At 46.4% G+C, this 19,933-nt stretch overlaps 1 protein-coding gene across 1 annotated transcript in view; it reads right to left on the bottom strand.

Moving 5' to 3' along the window:
* The window catches only part of OTOG (otogelin), a 1,239,067-nt gene that overhangs the window by 1,047,059 nt on the left and 172,075 nt on the right, over positions 1-19,933 (bottom strand). The window lies entirely within an intron of this gene.

The following is a 19,933-nucleotide window of genomic DNA, read 5'->3' as shown; positions in this document are numbered from 1 at the left end:
GATGAACCGCCCACAATAAGTTACCATCCCCAGGAACCCCCACACGTCCGTCACAGACTCGGGGGCTTTCGCCGCTTTGATGTCCTGAACCTTTTTCGGGTCTGGCGACACCCCCCCTCCTTGAATATGAAGCCAAAGAATTCAATAGAGGGGCGCATGAACTCACACTTCTCCCTGTTTGAAGTCGTTTCAGAGTATCCTCGAGCCTCTTCATGTGATCCACTTCGTTTTTGGCAAACAGCAGAATATCATTGCTGATATTAAGGACGCCCTCCAGATCTGCTAGGGCGCCCCTGATGATGTTTTGGAACACTTCAGCGGCAGACGATACTCCAAAGCTCAACCGCTTGTATCGATATAGTATATAGTCCCCGATGGGTGGTAAACGTTGTTATGTACCGGGACTCTGGATGAAGGACGACCTGGTGATACCCGGCTCGGAGGTCCAGTTTCGAGAACACACGAGCCCCCTGAACATCAGCAATGATATCATCGATCGTTGGTGTAAGATGGCGCTCCCTTTTGATCGCCTTGTTGGGGAGCCTCATGTCCACGCAAATGCGTACCGAGTCGGGTTGCTTGGGCTTTCTGGCCACCACGATCGGAGACACCCAGGGGGTTGGGCCCTCAACCTTTTCGATGATATCCAGGCTCACCAAGTTGTCCAGCTCCTTATCGACCTGCTCCCTTAAATCGAATGGTACTCGGCGGTGTTTCAATGCGATGGGCTGCACTGACTCATCGATGTGTAATCGAACTGGTTCCCCAGTCATCTTTCCGATCCCACTGAAGAGTGCAGCATATTTGTCGAGGAGATCATTAATGTCCTCCAGGTGGACGGAGTATGCAAAGCTGACAATACCTAAGGCCTCCGCAGCTGCGACACTGAGCAGGGTATTGCTACTCACCGGGGTCACATAGAATCGAGTCTTGATTTGTGAGCCATCATGCTCCACATCTGCCACGAAGGCACCGTCTAGCGGTAGCGGTTCCTGACCCCCAAAAGCAAATATGCGGGCCTTCGGTGCGACCAGACCTGGGAGGGGTTTGAGAGAGTCATAATGCCCTCTGGCCATCACATTGACAGAGGCGCCTGTGTCAACGAGCACTGGGACTGGGGAGTGGTTGATCTCGACCACACATCTCGGCTGTCTCCTGCTTTTTCCTTTGAGTATTCCCACGCTTGAGACGAAAAAGATGTTCTCCTCGTCTTCCTCTTCGGCTCCTTCCGGATGGGACTCAACTTCACCCTGTTCTACCTGGGCAATACTGGGCTGTTGGCTCTGGTGCGGAGTCCACGTCCGTGCCTGACCTCTCGGCACCATCACCGGCATGGCTGCACGACATACTCTCGAGAAGTGATCGGCCAGTCCACACCTCCCACCTCCCACGACTCCCCGGCTCTTCCTGCCCTGTCTCGGGGTCCTCCACCCGGGCGTCTCACTCCTCGGCCACCCCGCCACACGACACACACCTCCTCCGACCTCACTGACCGAGACCCAGCTTCCATCTTGTTGGCTCGTGCTTCTGCTGCCTCGTGGCACCTGCCCAGCTCCAGTATGCGGGGCAGCGTGATGCCCGGCTCTCTCAGGACTTGCCTCCTGAGCTTGCCGGAGGAGCATGCCTGGATTAGCATCGTGCGTATCATGTCGTCAGCATCCCCCCATGCACATCCGAGGGAGAGGCGGCGTAGGCGACCATAAAAAGTGTCCAGTGTCTCCTCTTCCTTCTGCTTGGCCGAGAGCATGACGAACCTCTCATAGTCCACATTTGCAAGGGGAAGGAAATGTGCGAGGAGGGCCGCCTTGGCCGCATCATAGGAGTTGTTGATAGGAGTAAGCGATTCAAATATCTCCTGGACTGTCGGCCCTGCCGAGTACAGCATGGTGGCAATTCTGCTGTCATCATCCGTCACCTGAGCAGCCCTGAAATACATGTCGAGGCGACTCACCCATCTTCTCCATCGGGGCCCCATGCTCGAGGGTGGGCCCGACGCATCGAACTCCGGGATGGGCTGCAAGGCGGCATGGGCCGCGGGTGCTCGTGCTTGAGCCATGATGGGAAACCCTGGTTGTCCAGGTGGCGGTCCTGCAGGAGGTAGGGCGGCCTGTTGTTGAGCCGCTGCCTGGCCACGATCGCGGGGGAGTGACGCTGCTGCACCACCACTGTCTGAATCCTCAGAGTCCCCCATGGGCTTGAGCGCACAGGCACCCCCACCTACTGTCCTGAGGGCCGCAACTCAAACACCCACCATCATAGTGCGACTCACCCTTCCTTTCCGGGCACACGAACAGCTCAAATAAGGAGAGGCTTCCAGACAAGGCACCAGTGGATGCACAAAAAGACTCAGATACCCAGAGCAGCCAAGCTTGATGATGAAGAAGACAAAGAAAAACCCACGGCACTCTGATGATGAAGGGGACAAAGAGAACACCGTGGATCCACCTTGCCGCAATCCAAATGGACTTGGGAGTTCCAAAAATTGAGCCGAGGCGATGGATTGGCCTAGACAGGCCCTGTCATATAAGTCCTTCTCCTGGCTTTCACACGACGTAAGAGTCCCAAAATTGGGTTAAAACCCACAAATCAGACATGGGCGTGCAGGGTAGACCTCCTGCTACAAATGTGTCCAAAAATTAGGCCCGTGTTGACTTCACGCTCCAAACCAGAGCCTCGTGAAGTTTCACGGCCTCCAAGACAAAATGGCCGCCGGCCGCGTGTGCCGCCCGCGACCCGGCATGAAACAAAACGAAGGTCCGTTCCGCTTCGTTCAAAAATTAATCTTCCACAGATTACACCGCCGGGCCCGGGTTTCCCTCACCACTCGTCGCCACTGTTGGGGGCGGGTCGGAGCCCCCCCGCGGTCCCGTAAGCCCCCACCACATGAAGGATTCACTCCGACACCAGTCCTTCGTGTTCGGGCTTCCCGGTCGCTCTGATGCGGCCGGGAACGCCCCTTTTATTTATACCCAGCGCGGCGGCGTGACACGTCACGCCGCCGCGTAAGCCCGTCATCGGGCAGCGCCACACTTGGGATTTTGGAGGATACTGAGCCTGAGGGGAGTCAGGAGACCAATCTTCTGTTGCAATTCTACTTACTACGCCCCTTCCTCATGCCCTCTGCTGCTTATGTGCACAGTGATGGATTTTGGATTTATATTTTCTTTTTGCTGTCCAAGGTGCCTCTTTGTCTTTATTCAACATACATTGCCATGATGCACTATGTGAAGTTGGTACACTTCATATGGGACTTTGCTAGTGATCCTCCAGGTGATATGTTCAGTGAGGATAACTGACGTGCTGATTTAGCAAGGGACATGATCAGACATTCAGGTAAACAGTATGTTGAACCATGATGTGCATTATATGTGGAGGATGTGCAACAGGGTCCTTGCACTCTACTGAACATGTTGTATCTGTTGTTAGACTCAGGTCATTCCCATTGGGACCCCCGCTACCTCTTTTTCCCCCTCGATCTAGCCATCCTCCATGGGCTCTCCCCCTGCTCCTTATTCTGAAGCCAGAAACCTAGGTGTCATCTTTGACTCCTCTCTCTCCTTCCTCCCTTACATTCAGGACATTGCCACAAAGTCCCTCTTCTAACTCTTCCTTCTCAAAGGAATTCTCCCTTTTCTCACTTTCCCTCAGAAGCCCAATGTTACCCGAGCCCTGGTTCTCTCTAGGCTTGACTATTGTAATAGCCTTCTCCTGAACTTACCTTCTTCCACTCTACGACCCCTCCAGCTAATCCAGAATAGGGCAGCAAGGCTTATCCTTGGCCTTAAACCCAGGGACCACATCTCTCCAGCCCTAAAACCTCTGCACTGGCTCCTGCACAGACTAAATTCAAACCCATCTGCATCATCCACAAGGCTATCTGGGGCCTGGGACCATGCTATCTGCAACTTTCTCTTAACAAATACTCTGCCTCTAGACCTCTACGGTCCTGTGGCACCAACTCTATGTGTAAAGCGTTCGCTAAACAGAGGGCCGGAGACTGATCACTTTCTTCAGCTGGCTCCCTCCCATGGAACATCCTCCCGCTTCCCCTGCATCTTCAGCAGGACTGCCTCAAATTCTGGAAGCTCCTCAAGACTTTCCACTTCACCTCCTCTTTCCCTTCTGCACTCCTCTGGTAATCTGATAGTCGCTGTAATTGGTGACCAGGGCCGTTATGCATCCTTCAGGGTCCTGGCCTCTGTAAGGAACTCATTGTGGCAATAGTAAAGACAGGCACAAGTGACCACCGCTGGATATCCCTCGGCCAGGCTCAGACCCCAGATGACAAGGAGGACACTTTCCTTCCCTTTGTCTTGCAATGCTTCTTGCTTTCACAAATTTTAATGTCTTTTTAAACAGGGTTTCAGTCTTTTCCATTGGTTGTCGGCTTCCCTCTGCCGGGTTCACTTTTGATGATTTTTGGGTGTTGGCTTCCCTCGGCCAGGCTCACTCTCGCTGACTTTTACCAACAATTCCTCACAGGACTTCTAGACTCGCCCATTTTCATTAGCATCTCTCTGCAGGGTTTACTCTTGCCAATCTTCACAAAACACAGTTCATTTACTAATTTTCATCATGCGGGATTCCCTTCCCTTAACTTTCACAATTCTCTGTCGGTCAAAGATGTCCAATGGTATAGAGAATTTTACAAGACTACTGTAGGACCACTATGACCATTCTTCATCTCTTCCCAAAGCCTTCTAGTTACAGTAGTCTTTACCGTTGGGTAATTGCCCAGAGTTTCCTGTGTGAGCACCCGAGAGCCAGACTCCTCTCTATCTGGTTTTCACCCTCCTCTGTTAATAGTATCCTTTTGCTTTTTAAAGTTTAACTTAGCCTTTGGCTACTTATAATTCAACACAGATTGGTTTTTATTGACACTCCCCTCGACTCAACGGCTGCGATGAACTGCTTGGCGTTCTTTCGTCTCTGAGTCAAGGTTGATACCACAAAGACAATCATCTCTCCCCGGCTTGCCAATCAGCGGAGGAGGGTCTTGTGTACCGTTGACATCTGGTGCAATACACACTGGCTATTGTTCACAGACTTATCATTCGCTCTGCAGAGGATTCACGGTCCTTGGTTGGAAGGGGCAAGGTCGACTCTCTCCTTGTCACCCTCTCAGTCACAACATGTGAAGATGGAGTACAGAAGGAAAATGCAGTGCTTTGCTAACTGAAACCCCAAAATCTTGCTTTAAACCCTGTTTCTTTGTGGCTGAAACTGCAGAATGCTGGTACAAAACACCCTCAAACATCCAGAATCCTTTCTGGGTGCTAAAATTCACTTAGTGCAAGAAACCATTGTGAACTTACAATGTCCTGAAAAGCTGAAAGCATCAAGGGATTTCCACAGCAAAAGTGGCCTGGCTGTGGGTCCGTCAAAATCTGGGTGCAGTACCCTCGGCTGCCTGAATGACAGCTGTCAGGTGCCTGCAGGATTAAAACATTAAACATGTATAAACTAAAATCAAATGTTTGCAAGCTAAGAGGCCTGTTATTGAGAGTAACCCATGTTGTAATTGTTTGATTCCATGGTTTAAAATCTTGAAGAAGTATTTAGCTGTGATTTGATCCCACAAGTTTGTTGTATGCTAAGGGAAAAGTCAACAGAATTAACAGGTAAAATAAGCTGGCTAAAGCTACCAAACTGGAATAACAGCTTTCCTCACAGAGGCAATGCCTCCCCCTCCAGCTCCCTCCACCAGGAAATCACACCTAAGTGATAATTATAGGGTGTGGGAAGAACCTGGTCTGCAGTGGGGAAGGAAACAATGAACAGCTGCAAAGCAGGAAATGCTAGGTGTGAGGACCGTCGTAAAATGACCTCTGCCAAGAGAACAGGGAGGAGACTGCTTCTGAACTGCAGGGAGACAAAAAGAGGCAGAGACAAACAGCCATCTGTGGCTGGACATTCACAAAGAACATTTTGTTTAAATACATATAACTTGCCACTTTAAATTGTCAAATACACAAAAGCAACAGAATTGTAAATCTAAATTTTGGCTGCACATTTCAAGAGGTGGCCAAATCGTGTGACATCATTTGGAAGGAAATGGCAGAGAATGTGATTTTACACAAAATGTATTTCTGCTAGATGTATGAAACTTTATAAATGTATGCCCATGTTATATGCGCACACTTGTAGACATTTGCTGATAAATGGGACATTGTGTTCCTGATGAAAAGGGTGAAATTCTGGGAAAAGCAGACACAAGATCCCGCAGCTACGGGGTTTGGAGGAGTAGCTGATGTACAAACTATGTAATCTGTATATGTGGTTGTTATAGAGGTTGCACAGGTTTAAATATGTATTGTGTCAAAAGTAGATTTTATGTTCAAGAGGCTAAGCCTCATAAACCCACACCATAAAGGTGACACCCTGTTTTTCTCCTCCTGTCAAGACAGAGAGGTGATTCTGACCAATCCCTGTCAAAGGGGCGAGCTTAGGCTAAACCAGCACACACACACCCTTCATCATAGCATAAATAGAGACAGCAGAGGGCAGAAAAGGACAGACAGATTCACCCACTATCCGAATGCTGGCGGAGAACCCTGCTGCAGAACTTTCCATCTTCCTTACTCCAGACTCCAGAAACTTGGCAAAGCAGAACCCATTGCATAGCTGAACCACTTTTATCAAGGCCTCAATTTCCAGAACCGGAACCAACCCCACAAACCAAAGGGGAACTAAAATAGAGCCGGGCTGCGCTGTATTGCTTGCCTGCTGAAATAATTATCATCAGAACCAAAAAAGGGCAGATCCAATCCAGTCCTGTGCTGTGACCAGAGTGCATTGCAGATCAGATCCAGTCCTGTGCCGTGCCGTGTCCAGAGCGCCTTGACGCTGCCCAATCTGATGTGCCCAGCAGTCTATCCTGACCAGAATCCCTGACCAGAATCCTGACGGTTCCATTTAAAACATATCTAGTGAGTATCTATAGATAGAACTGTTTCACTAGCATATGTACCTTGCTTAGTCCAATCCCCATCTTAAATCCATCCTATCTTGTCCTCAGAACCTGATATTGTTAGGAGCATTTTTGAATTGTCTACACTCTCTCTCCTATCCCTCCTACCTTCCTCCTGTGCTAGTATTGCTAAAACTATCTTTGCGCTGATAATTTCTCATCTGAAGAAGGTGAGTCCCGAGTAGGCAGTCACCCTGATCAAGTAGCTTTGTTCTTGTGGGGATTCATTTTATTCATAGTCATCCGCTCGTGTTAGAAATCCCATTTGTCATTTTACAAGCGCATTCCCGTTTTCCATCCTTGCATCTCGAAAAAATGACCTCCACTAAAACGTCCATAACTTCCTCCGTTTTTGCTAGAAACAAAATTGCAACTTCTGCTTGTAGCTAACATCCACAGCTTTAAATCGCATCTAAAAAACGCATCCCAAATCCTTACAGTTATCCTGTTATCGCGATTATCGCACAGTGAAAAGTTTGCCACAAATTTTGTTTTAGGGAAATTCTTACACGTGTAAAACAGCTTATGATTGCTCCCGACCTTAATTTTAAGATTTCAAATTGTTTCTTGGTATTAAATCATTACTTGTGTTTGTGTGCAACTATCCAAAGCGGCTCCCATAAGAATTATAACAATTTCAGCAATTTAAACCATATTTAGTGTTTTTGCCCAATCCATTCTCAAGATAACTTTAAAAGCTGTTCAGACAGCTTGACAGACAATTTCGTGTTTCCCTTGTGTTTGCTGGGGGAAAGTGTGATTGTTATTTTGTTTGAATTCTGCCATTCCTGAATACCTGCTCTCTCCCCCTTTCAATTTACGTTGCCTATTGGGGGTTGAGGGGTGTGCAGGGGGAACCTTTAACCACAGTGGTATCTGATCTGCATACACACACAAAGTATTATTTCTGTGTTGAATTGTTTTGCTGATTATTACTCCTTGTGTATTAAAGAGATTATTCATTGTTACATCACCCCTTTGGTGATTATTGTATACCCATGAAAACATAGTGTGATTAAATTGTAAATACATAAATAAATATTTTAACTTTGCAAACCAGCCTGATTCCTGGTTCAGTGTGACCGAGGGGTTCCAGGAGAGGGGCGTGATATGAGTGGTACATCGTTAGGAATAAATAACTTTTAGGCAAAAATAAACAAGGATTTCAGTTGTGCATCACACGCTAGCCATTGACTTGGGTGTGTGCCGGATTGAAATCACTTACATATCGCGTCTCACCCGTCGGTGTCCCACTCCCACTCCTCAAGGATGCCCCATCCAGGTGATCCTCCCTCACTGGTCCACCCCCAGGAACTGAATCCAATAGCGATGCCCGTGTCCTGGCTACCAGGATGACAGACCCCTGCGGACTAGCTAGGGAGACACCATCATGTTTCTCAGACATCCACACCCAATCGTCCAAGATTCTGCCTTCCTCGCAGCCCTTGCCTTGGCACCCACTGGCCTCACCCTGTAGGCTTGCACTTTCTTCCCAATGTGGCTCCAGACCGCATAGCACTTAACATACTATGCACTTCATCTGCTGCTCACACACAAGCACAGACATTCTAGAACATACCTCCACTCCCACGTCCTCCCTTCTCGCTGCAAATACATGCTCTTTCTTCTCACAAGGCATAATAGGTTCATCTTTATCTTTCACTTTATTAATTGTTTTTCAATCCCATGTTCCCTCCCTGTTGCCCTGTGGACACTTCGAAACAGAATTGACTTACTGTATAAGCGCCTAACAAATGCACAATAAATCAAATAAATAAATAAATAAAATACCTAAATTTCAGGTCACATTGCACAGTCAGCTCCCACCCACTCTGTGAATGCACCCAGATCCCTCTCCTTCTATTTAATTCCCCATTCCTTCTGCTGGACACTGTCACTCCTGACAAAAATGAGGAGGGACAGTGTTAGGTGGAGGTGGGGAGTGATAAACAGCAAAACAGCAGTAACACGTGGTAAGGGAGTACACGGTCATGGATTTGCATGTTTGTTGATCTATGTATTCCAGCAGTGTCCTGATGTGGCACAAGTAGGGCTGTGCATGGAGTTGTCAATTTGGTGATGTGTGGGTGATTGACACAGCATATGGACATGGTCGTATTCCCATTTCCAAGATTGCGGCTGCTGTTTTGACCTCTGCTAGTCGTAGTATGTCCACTGAAGGTGCTTATGTGCATGGTGTCAGGACCTACACTGACTTCTTTGTTTGTTGTTAGGTTATTCGCTGTTATGTCATGTGAGCACTGCATGCCATATCTTGCCATGATTGTTTTCAGGTAGCCACTCCATCATGTATGTGCATCCTACACACCCGAGTCTCACCTTCCACATAAGGGGATTTTTTCTGTGGCATGCTGCAGCAGTATTTTTACTTTTACTATGTTTGCATGTTCATGATTTGTGAGTTATGCTGTATTTTGATGGAAAAGTGCTGATATAAGTGGACAAAGTGTGGCTGGCTGTTGCAATGTTCACTGTGACAGCTGGGTCGCTTTTCTGACAACTTACATCATTTCTCTAGGTGTGTGTACTGTATCAGGTTGATATATTTTGATGTTCAGTGTATGTCTACATTGCTTACCGGCAGCTATGGAGTACATCACGATCAGAGGGAGTTGTACATGCTTAGGGTACCAGGCGAACACATGAGAGGTGATGTTTCAGGGGAGGGGTGGCTGGTGTATTCTGATCATGGTATGTACTGGTAACCAGGGGAGGTTGCTGAGGGAAGCAGCTCACACTGTCTCAGGAAGGATTGTGAGTGGAAAGTGTATTGCACCTGGGGTCTTGTGTAATATCAGGCCCGCAGGTGTTGCTCAATTGCTGTAGTACAGACTGTGACCATGGGCCTCATTACGAGGTCGGCGGTAAATCACCGGTGCTACCGGTGGGTTGCCACCAACCGCGTAATACAGTTTTTTGCCGCCTGATATTCCGGTGACATTACAAGTCACAACGGCCCGGGATGTCAGGTGGCGGGAAATGTAAGTCTCCATGGGAACGGGGACACGGGAGCACCAGCAGTGTTGCTAATGGTGCTGGTGCTTCTGTGAGAAATATACCTGCAGGGGAGATCAGGCCCCTGGTGGCATTGTCATCTGGCGGTCCAGGAATGGTGCCGGTAGGTTGCTACTGGCACCCCTATGTCCTGACTACCAAATTTATAATGAGGCCCCATGACTGTCAATTGTCTTTTGGGGGGGTACAACAGACACAGACAATGAGACATAGCCAGCCAAGTTATGTCTGCTCCTTCTGCATTGATGTTCCAGCATAGTTGTGTGCTAGGCCTAAAAACTACACTACCTAAGCTTGACAATCTGTACTCCAACTTCACCATCGATAACACCATCATCCCTGTCTCCACCTCGGTAAAGACCTTAGGCGTCTACCTAGACTCCACGCTATCCATTTCTAGGCAGGTTAGCGCTATCATCTCCGCCTCAGCACACACTACCAAATGTATAAAAGCAGCAAAACTGTACTTATCCAAGCCCAAATGTCTCTCAATTGCCAGGCAACCATTGGTGCCAAACTGGACTACTGCAATGCCCTCCTAGCAGGTACCTCCAAACATAGTCTAGATAGACTTCAAATCACGCAAATTAATGCGCTCAGAGCAGCATTAAGCCTTCCCAAAAGGGAACACATCACTCAGGCTAGACAGGCAGCCCATTGGCTCCCTGTTAAAGAACGCATCAGCTTCAAAATCCTCAACCTCACCCACAAATGCCTCTCCTCATCAGCTCCATCATATCTTACACAAACTTTATCTAAACCCACGCACTCCAGACCTACCAGAACACAATACACCAACCTTCTACACACTCCCCACATCTATAGAGCCAAAGAAGGAGGAATAGGTTTCCCCTACATAGCCTCTAAACTCTGGAACACACTACCCACAGACATCAGAACAGAAAACTCTATTTTCACCTTCCGCAAAAAACTCAAGACCCTACTATTCATCTGACCCTCTGTTTGCCTTTGCTTCATGCTTGTATATATGATTGCAATTGTTTAATAACTAAGTAAACTGTAATGTAACTAGCGCCACAATGCCTCCGGGCTGCTGCGCGCTCAACAAATGCAAATAAATGAAAAATATGACATTGTACAATTCTGGTCTGTGATGTGCCCACTGAAATGCAGTGTGTGTAGTGGATTCATCAGTATGATTACAGACTGACTTCCTTGTAGGAAATGCTGCTGGATTGTAAATGGTTTACAGGTTTGCAATGGGTGAGGTTACAGGGCCATGATGGTGATGTTCAGGAACCCTATTTTGGTGAATCCATTGATGGCTAATGCATCTGCATGTGTGACACATTTCACCTTCTTTTACCTTGCCTCCCATTTGCATCCTTATCCTACACTGATACAGTTAAATTCAGCAGGTGTGTCCACAAACGTATTCTACTTTGGCGATATGTGCCATGTGAGCATACATGATGGATTAGTGATGGGGTCGGGGTGCATGCCGGCATAAGCACCCCACGTCCTTGCATACCTACTGAGCCTGCTCCTAGCGCTGCTGCTACACTAGGCTGACTCAGACCTACAACGCCTGCTCCTGCAGGGGTATTATTTTGCCCCGTCGCTAGGAGGCCACAGGCCGCTGATGCTCCCCCATCCCAAATGGGACTGGTTGACTGTGCACTTCCGGGCCAAGTCCACCCTGTCACTAGGACCACCTGCTGTGGTAATGCTCCCTGGCCCTGCAGCCCACTGACATGATAGAGTATTGCCTGCCCGGCACTGTGGCCCCAGGCCATGCCTGTCCAATGAGCAGCACCTGAGAGGGTGCCGTGGAGGCACCTGTAGTCATGTAAACCTGCTGTTGGAACCCCGTGCCAACCAGTATGATGGGGAGCAGGCCTACCCCCACCAGGCCACCCGCAGTTCCTGCATCGTTGTGCTGCAGCGGGCTTCATGCCACCTCCCAGCCAGTCTTGGCCAGCTGCTACCTGCAATCGCCAGTTCTCCCAGTGCCCTGGCACCTCCCGCCACACCAAACTCTGTGGCTCCTTCACCAGAGGAAGGGGTCTGCTTTCAGTGGCATTTAAATGGTACATGCTTATTATCAGGAAGACAATCCATCAATTACAATGCACTTATTGAGGGATCATTCGTCGGTAATGGGTAATGGATGTAGCTCAATATGGGATAGTGTGCCATGCTCTTTGTTTGACATTGTTCAATGGGTCATGTTGATGTTACTTTATTAGTTGATATGTGTAGCCAAGTGACCCTGTTATCTGTATTTGTAGGCTTGGGTGAGTGACTTGGGAAATGCAATATGCAATACTAATGAATCTGTCCATGTTTTCAGATTTTTACGTAAAAGATGTAGATGGAGGACATGTGTGATTTTTGGAGTATGGGCCAAACACCACATGTCCAAACTGGACTGCCATTCTCAGGTTATTGTTGTTTCCCAACTGTACTTTCCATGTTTCATCATCGAAGGCCATCAGGGATGTGGCTATGGTGTGACTTTCACACTAGATGTAATTCATGTGAAGTATGTCTGGACTAGCTGATTGCGTATGTGCTGACCTCTCACCCTTTGGCATGGGAATGGTATGGATACTGCCTGCTGGTGTGCGGAAGAGTCTGTTGCCGCATGGGAGCTGTGCAGTCTTTTTTGTTGTTCACTACTGAAGGAGGCAGTCTTGAAGCTATAAACACTACTTCCCCAAGCAGAGCGTGAAAGAGTTTGAAGGAGTGCGTTACTATGTTTCCCTGGTCCAGTAGTCTTAAGGTATTGAGGCACCGAGGAGCAAACAAACAGGTCGGTGAATGACCGACTTGTTGCGTTCCTAAAGCATTTGGTTTGGTGTTGGGATCATCGTGGTTCAGTAGTGAGTTGTAAGAGCCTTTGAATTATTCCTGAAGTACCCATGCGCTGACTGGTTAAGTTAAATGGCACTCGGCACTGCGTATAGCTAACTGTAACCTAGAAACTTAATTCCAGGCAGGGAAGTGTGCCAACAGATGCCCTGCCTTTTCCCATGTTGCCCTTTGTGCTCCAGAGGAGGAATCTCATGCACTACTGTCAGCACACAATCTACAAGCAACCATAGCCTGAAAGCTCTAAGACTGTTGCACTCCGGTCATTCTAGTCTAAGAATTGTTATTTGTAGCAAGTTGTGGTGATATTCTGCCTTTAGTATTAGTAGAGTTGCACTAATGCCCACAATTAATAACCTAAAATGTGCAAGCTTGAGAAACGACCTCAGAGCACCAGAAATGGATGATGTACCACAGCCAGAAAATAACAATGTTCAGAGTCATCATCCATCAATATTTGTCTTGCCGGGTCAGGAAACGTCTCATACCTGTCCCTTTGCTGAGGAAGAGCATGAATATACCCTTTCTACAACATCGATGAAAAGGAAAATAACATACTTTTTCTTAAAGAGAAGATCTTGCAGCCTTGGGGATATTGATACTCCAGCGCTTAATATGTCAAGATCAGCATTGCCCCACTCATTAGAGTCCCCTCGATTGGAGAGTCAAGCAGTGGGGGTCGACAGAGTTCATCGGGAGCGAATAGCAAGCAATGCTATACCAGCTCTTTCTTTATCAGTGTACACCAATGAACAGTGTCTCTTTTACCTCTAATAAAAGCACAAGCAATAGGGAGTCTGTCCAGTACCGCCATGGCTGTCCCTTTGCTATGTGCAAGAAGGACCCTTCAGAGCCAACACGTTCTGCAATGAATTTCATTCTGAATTCCTTGGTTAACGTGTTTGTGCTGCTTAAGAGTGAAGTATACTTCTTGAGTTGACCACTGAACTGGGCTGCTGTGATTCATCACTGGTGGGTCTTAAAAGTGCAATAAACACTCCTTGATGAACATCTTGAAAGATCTGAAATTATCTCACAGAGAACAATCAGCAACCTTGGCAAAATTAAAAGATAATTTCTCCAGTATTAATTTTCAAATTGAATTGATGGGAGGAGATATTATGGCCCTAAATGACCTTAATCCTTGGAGGGACCAAGAGTCAGAAGCTATTACAATGCAATTAGAGGCCTAGAAGAATGTGTTAGGTTGGTCCAGATTTTGAGGATCCAAAACCAGGGGTCGATCAATCTGGGACACTCAGGGAATTGATAGCTATGCCTCCTAAAGCTTTGAAGTCGATGACCTCTTCTTCAACTCCGAAATTAAATCCATCATGGGAGCAAACGAAGAAGAAAAACAAGGAAAAGAAAAGAATCCCAAACAGGTGGAGGTAGTCGAAACTGACAACAAACTTCAGAATAAAAATCAAAAAAACAAAGAAAAGGAAGAGCAAAAAAAGCCAGAAAGTCCAGATTCTTCTGATCCCTAAACAAAATATGTGATGACGCGCAGGCGGCTAGTCCATCACCCAAATGCTTCCGTGGGAAATACTCAGGAAGCAAATAGTGATCAGTCAGAGACTGAAAGCATAGAAGATAGTGGGGCTGACTTAGCAGGCAGCTTGAACATGGAGCAAGCTGTCACGCCTCAGATAAACCAAGGAGACGAGATGAAGATGCAGATCTTCAAACCTTTAGCAACGGCCAAAATATGGCTAAGACATTTGACCACAGAAGACGGCTAAAGGTGTTAAATTGTAGCATTTTATTTTCAATTGTGAGGGAAATTCCTGATCTTTTTTGTTCTCTTCCCATGATATTGAGTATGTATGTTTTTCCTATGAGGAGACTGCTCACATAGTAGAAGTAGCTTTAAAGACTAGGATGGGTGAAAATTGGGTAAAGAGATCTCGGCTACCCTGTCAGGTTACCATTTCAAAAAATTGAGCAACGGGTCTGAACGGGGAACGCAATAAAATGAATACTGGTCTTTAACCTCTATTTGAACCCTGCACGTTCCAGCTTATCTTCGCACATGGAAGAGCTTTCCATTCTGTTCACAGAGGTGAACTCCAGATATGGACAGGGCAGCTTATTGTTGGCTGGGGATTTAAATTTACACTCGGCATCATTCCGAAGTTGGTGCTAGTTATGGCGCTATTAGCGCCATGACTAGCACCATTAAAGGTACCGTGTCTGCCCTGGTTCAATGGGGATTTACCGGTCTAGTCCGACCTTTGCGGGACTGGTAAGTCCCCATTGAAAATGTCAATCCCCATTCCCATTTGAGCCCCCATCGGGCTCAATGGGAATGGGGAGGGTGCTAATAATGGTACCGTAAATTACGGTACCATTATTAGCTCTGAAGTACCTTTGCGGGTCCCGTCCTTAACGCCTGCTAAAACCAGACGTTAAGGAAGGACCCGCAAAGGGACATTGGAATAGGGCACAAAGGGATTACCGGCACCGGTGTCATTACCGGTGGCCGGTATCCCTTTGCGCCCAGCTTGTAACGAGGGCCACTGTCTGCCTAATGTACACACAAAGGGAGAAAACTCTGTAGGGAAACAAAATGGTATAAGGTGGAAAATATAAATTTTCAGATTGGAATTTGCGGCTTGTGAATGGCAATGTTAATGGGGATATGGTTCCTGCTATTACTTGGAAGAACGGATCTGCAGGAACCGTAATTGACTATCTGGCACTTTCTGCAGAGCTCTTCAGCCAATGCGAGACTTTACGAATAAGAGAGGTAGGTTCAAGTGACCATAAGGCTTCTTCCTTGTTGAAAATTCAAATAACAGAGAAAAGTGTACACACAGTTGTTAGGCTAAACTCTAGTAAAAATAGGATAGTCAATTCAAAAAAAGAAAGGTCAGTTTTGAATAAGAAATTATTGGAGGTGCAGAATCAGACCTAGAAAGGTGGTGTGCACCTGCAGGCTTTGTAGAGTTTTTGTGGGACCTGGACAAGCCAAAAATAAAAAATTGACAACAATTCTGTAGGCATAAACTTAGGTGAGGAAACGTATGGGTTGAAACAAGATCTTCGAAAGGGGATTTTTGTCCCTAAACTCCAAATGATTTCTATACAAGACTATCTCCAAAAGAAGAAGAGGCTGTGCACTGCATATAGGAATTGGTCCAAGTAGTACAGATTTTCATGCATTGTCTGTGATGGCCCACTGATGTTAGAGGCGGTAAATACAGGAAACTCCAAAAATATTTTATGTATGGTTACTCGACAACAGATCTCGCAGGAATATCTTCAGAGCAATGCGGTTCAGGAATCTGCTTGTTTGGAATATATCGGAAATGTATGTAAGGAGTCCAATCCAGTGAGCATGGAGCCATTAAATGAGTCCCCATAGACTTTACACCTAGACTAGGGGACCATTGAAGAATTAATTATTCAAGCTTCTAGTTCAAGGGAAGCAGATCCCGATGGGCTGACTAATCAGATCCTCAAAAAGGACGCAACAGCATGGGAAAAAACCTTGCTGCTGATCTTCATGGGTATTCTGATAGCTAGACGGTGTCCAGACTCCAGGAGATGGGCTACCATAATTCCAATCTACATGAAGGGCAATCAGGCGGATCCTGCCAACTACTGCCCCATCGCCTTCCTGGACATTGATAGTGACATTTTCTCTGCAATAATCTTGAGAGAACTGGAAGATTGTGTGGAAAAGAAGAGCATCCTCTCAAAACATCAGATTCTTTTCCGCAAGGGTCTATCAATGACACAGAATGGCCTGATAATGAACATTGTAAATGATAAATCTTGGTCAAAGAACAGTCCTATTCTATCCGGAGCTTGGATCGATTTGTCAAAAGCCTTCGATACGGTCAACAGACGTAGACTGTGGCTTAAATTGAAGCACTGGTGTCTCCTAGAAGTTCTGTTAGCTATTATCATTCATTTGCATGAGAACACCTGTTTGCAAGTAAGGCTAGACAAGCTTGGGCATTTAACATCTTATATACCGATGGAACGACGAGGGAGGCAGGGATGCATATTGGCCTCCTGCCACTTTAACCTGTATTTTACTGATATAGCCCGAACATTAACATCACAGTCACTAGTTAGCCCCAGAATCAGCACTTGCTCGATCAATTGGATGGCCTAAGCGGATGACATAGTCCAGCTGGACTACACGTCCATAGGCCTTCAATGTCTGCTGACTGCATTTAACTCCTATGCTGCTTTAAATGATATACAAACCAACCTGGCAAAGTCATACATCTTAGCCTTTTGTAATCCCCAAAAAAGGATCCCAAAACTTAGGTGGAAGTTAAGTGATCTATTAATACCTGTCAAAAAGAAGTCCTATACTTGGGCCTCTGAGTAAGGGCTAGTCCATCACTAAGAATGCTTGAAACGGTCAAAGAAGAGAAATCATTACAACATGTGTGCCAGATGAAATAAATGTCATATTCACTCTGCAGATTTTCCATGCTCCTGTTAATACAATTCTACAAGGGAAGGGTTATTCCGACTATCCTTTATGGCTTGTATATTGAGCCTTATACCCATAAAGTCAATTGGATAAGAATTGAAGGTGAATTTCGAAGAAGGTGCTGAATCTTCCTATGTGCCTTCCAATTGCTCGCTTGAGATATAAACTGGTCTTACAATCACTAAGAGCATATCTAGATTGTGATGCAGTCTCACTTTACAGATTAATTCTGGTGACTAGGAGGAACTCACTATACGTGGATGTAGGAGTTCAACTGGACCAGGGGAATAGTGAAACTCTTTCCACGCTGAAGAATGAAGCCCTTGAAATTCTAGTCACTTGCAAGCAATCAGAGGTTGACTTCCCACCAAAGTAAAAAATGCCATAATGACAATGGACTGGATTTTGACCGAAGCTAAATCATTGATTTGGAGTTCTTCAAGTCATTTTCTATTACAGACAAGCCGAAGGGTTTTGTGTTGCCTTACTTGCATCGATTTCCAAATGCTAGATGGAGATCTGAATTCCTGACATTTCGTCTTAAATTGATTCAAACTAAAGAAATCCTGAGAATTTGTAAAAAAAAGAGCAGCCTCAGGAGGGGAATCGTAATGTCTGTGGGGAATTTCAGACTCAAGATCTGAGACATTTGCTGACAGTCTGTTGGGCAACAAGGTCTTTGAGAATGAAGTACCTTTCATGCTTCATAAGCAAAATTGTCTGACTGGACACAAACGACTTTTGGTGGAGACAGTCCACAGGCCACAAAATCTTTTTAAGTCTGCAAATATTAAGGTTATTACAGAAATTGGGTTTTATTAAATTTTGAATTAATTGAATGTGATGAAATGTAACTGTAAACTACATTTTATGTAAGTATTTGATTTAATGTTGTTTTTCTATTGGAAAAGTCGAATTTATGGCTGACTGTAATAAAAAAAATGGGTACTGCCTGTGGCCGCAACCCCTCATGCATCTCTATTGGTATGCAATGACGTGTGGCTGTATTATGCAAGATGCAACATGCCAATATGATTTTACATGAAACAGCTGGTGCATACAACAACACTCCACCTGAATGGTCCATTCAGCAGAACCGTGATTTCAGCACATCAAATGTGTGCTCGACTATGCCTCTGGTGGCAATGTGGGCTGTATTGTAGCAGGTGTGGTGTGGTGGGATTTTGGATAGGCGTCATCAGGAATGGTGATAGCGGGTAAGCACTGTCCTATGCAAATGACGATAATTACATTTTGTTATGGTATGTGAGTGTATAGTGCTTTGTATTGAATGTGACCCCCAATCAGTGTGTTTTGGTGTGTGTGCTGGCTGATACTCACCAATGAGCCACTTGTTGCTGAACGTTCCTGATGCAAGCACCTGGTGGATGGGGGAATGGCATAATGTGTAGCTATCATGGGTGCATCCATGCATGATGTGACCCTTTGCATCACAGATGGTTCAGCGATTACCAATTTTTTCAGTTCCGATTATATATATATATATATATATATATATATGTTCTGTGGCATGTGGGGGTTGTAGTGCAACATGTGTGCAATCAATGCCACAAGTACCTGTGGGAACTCGGCAACTGCATACAATTCTTGAGCCACTCATTGCCTTTCCTGCATGTTGCATGGCATGCATATGTGGCTGTGCACACATGCTATGATGCAGTTTAGGACCCGTTTGAGGCAGCTTGATTGTGCAGGCTGTGAAATACCCCTGACAATGGCTATGGCCCGTTGGAATGTGCCAGTCCCCAGGAAGTGGAGGGCAGTTAGGACTTTGTTGGTTGGAGACACCAGGTCATTCTCACACACCCTGACCAATTCAAGGATGACATGTGGGGGAAAGCGGTATGTGCCATATACTTCCTCATCAGGCATGCCGAATATCTGTGTGCGTGTATGCTAGATTCTGGTCCTCCTCCTCCTTCCATAAAGCAGTAGTTATGCGAGCAATGCAGGAACGGGTATGGTCGCAACATTTCTTGATGACTGCAGGGCGGTTTTTGAACCTGGGCTTGCATTGCATAGCCTCACTTGGCGGCTGGTCACTGGCGGTGGTAAAATGTACATCCTTTTTAGTTTGCACAGATGCACGAGTGAATCTGTAAATATGAGTTTGTTTGCACTTCATGGGGCGTGTTTGTACATTTGCACGGTGCCTCCCGCCCCATGCCCATATTATCCCTCATTTCTCTACTTTAATGAAGACGTTTGTATATTCCGGCCCTTTCCTCGTCTTTGCACTGGCCATTTCTTCAAGCCTCACGCAGGGCGCGTGGACATGGCGCATAGAGCTGTGAACCTCTGAAGAGGCCGATCTGTAAATCAGTGGATATAGTTTTGCGTGCCGCATAGTGCCATTTTTTGGCACAAATTGCTTATGTGATGCGCACAATTTTCTGTAAATCAGGCCCTATGTCTTTTTACCAATTAGTGTCACTGCAAGTGATGGCTGTTTTCATGTCAGTCATTCTCCAAACATATTGGGGCTCAGACCCCGGAGAGTGAAGGAAAGTGCAAAAGATAGCAGTAAAGTTGTTGCGCTTGTATTAACACCTCCATTCACGTCTCAGGGCATTTTCATTGTTTTTGAAGGTGAAGGGCAGGAGCGGAGCAGG

The sequence above is a fragment of the Ambystoma mexicanum genome, chromosome 11 (assembly GCF_040938575.1).
Source record: "Ambystoma mexicanum isolate Mex_15411 chromosome 11, UKY_AmexF1_1, whole genome shotgun sequence".
NCBI lineage: Eukaryota > Metazoa > Chordata > Amphibia > Caudata > Ambystomatidae > Ambystoma > Ambystoma mexicanum.
Note: the sequence above shows the minus strand (reverse complement) of the source record. Positions and strands in the feature narration are given on the sequence as shown.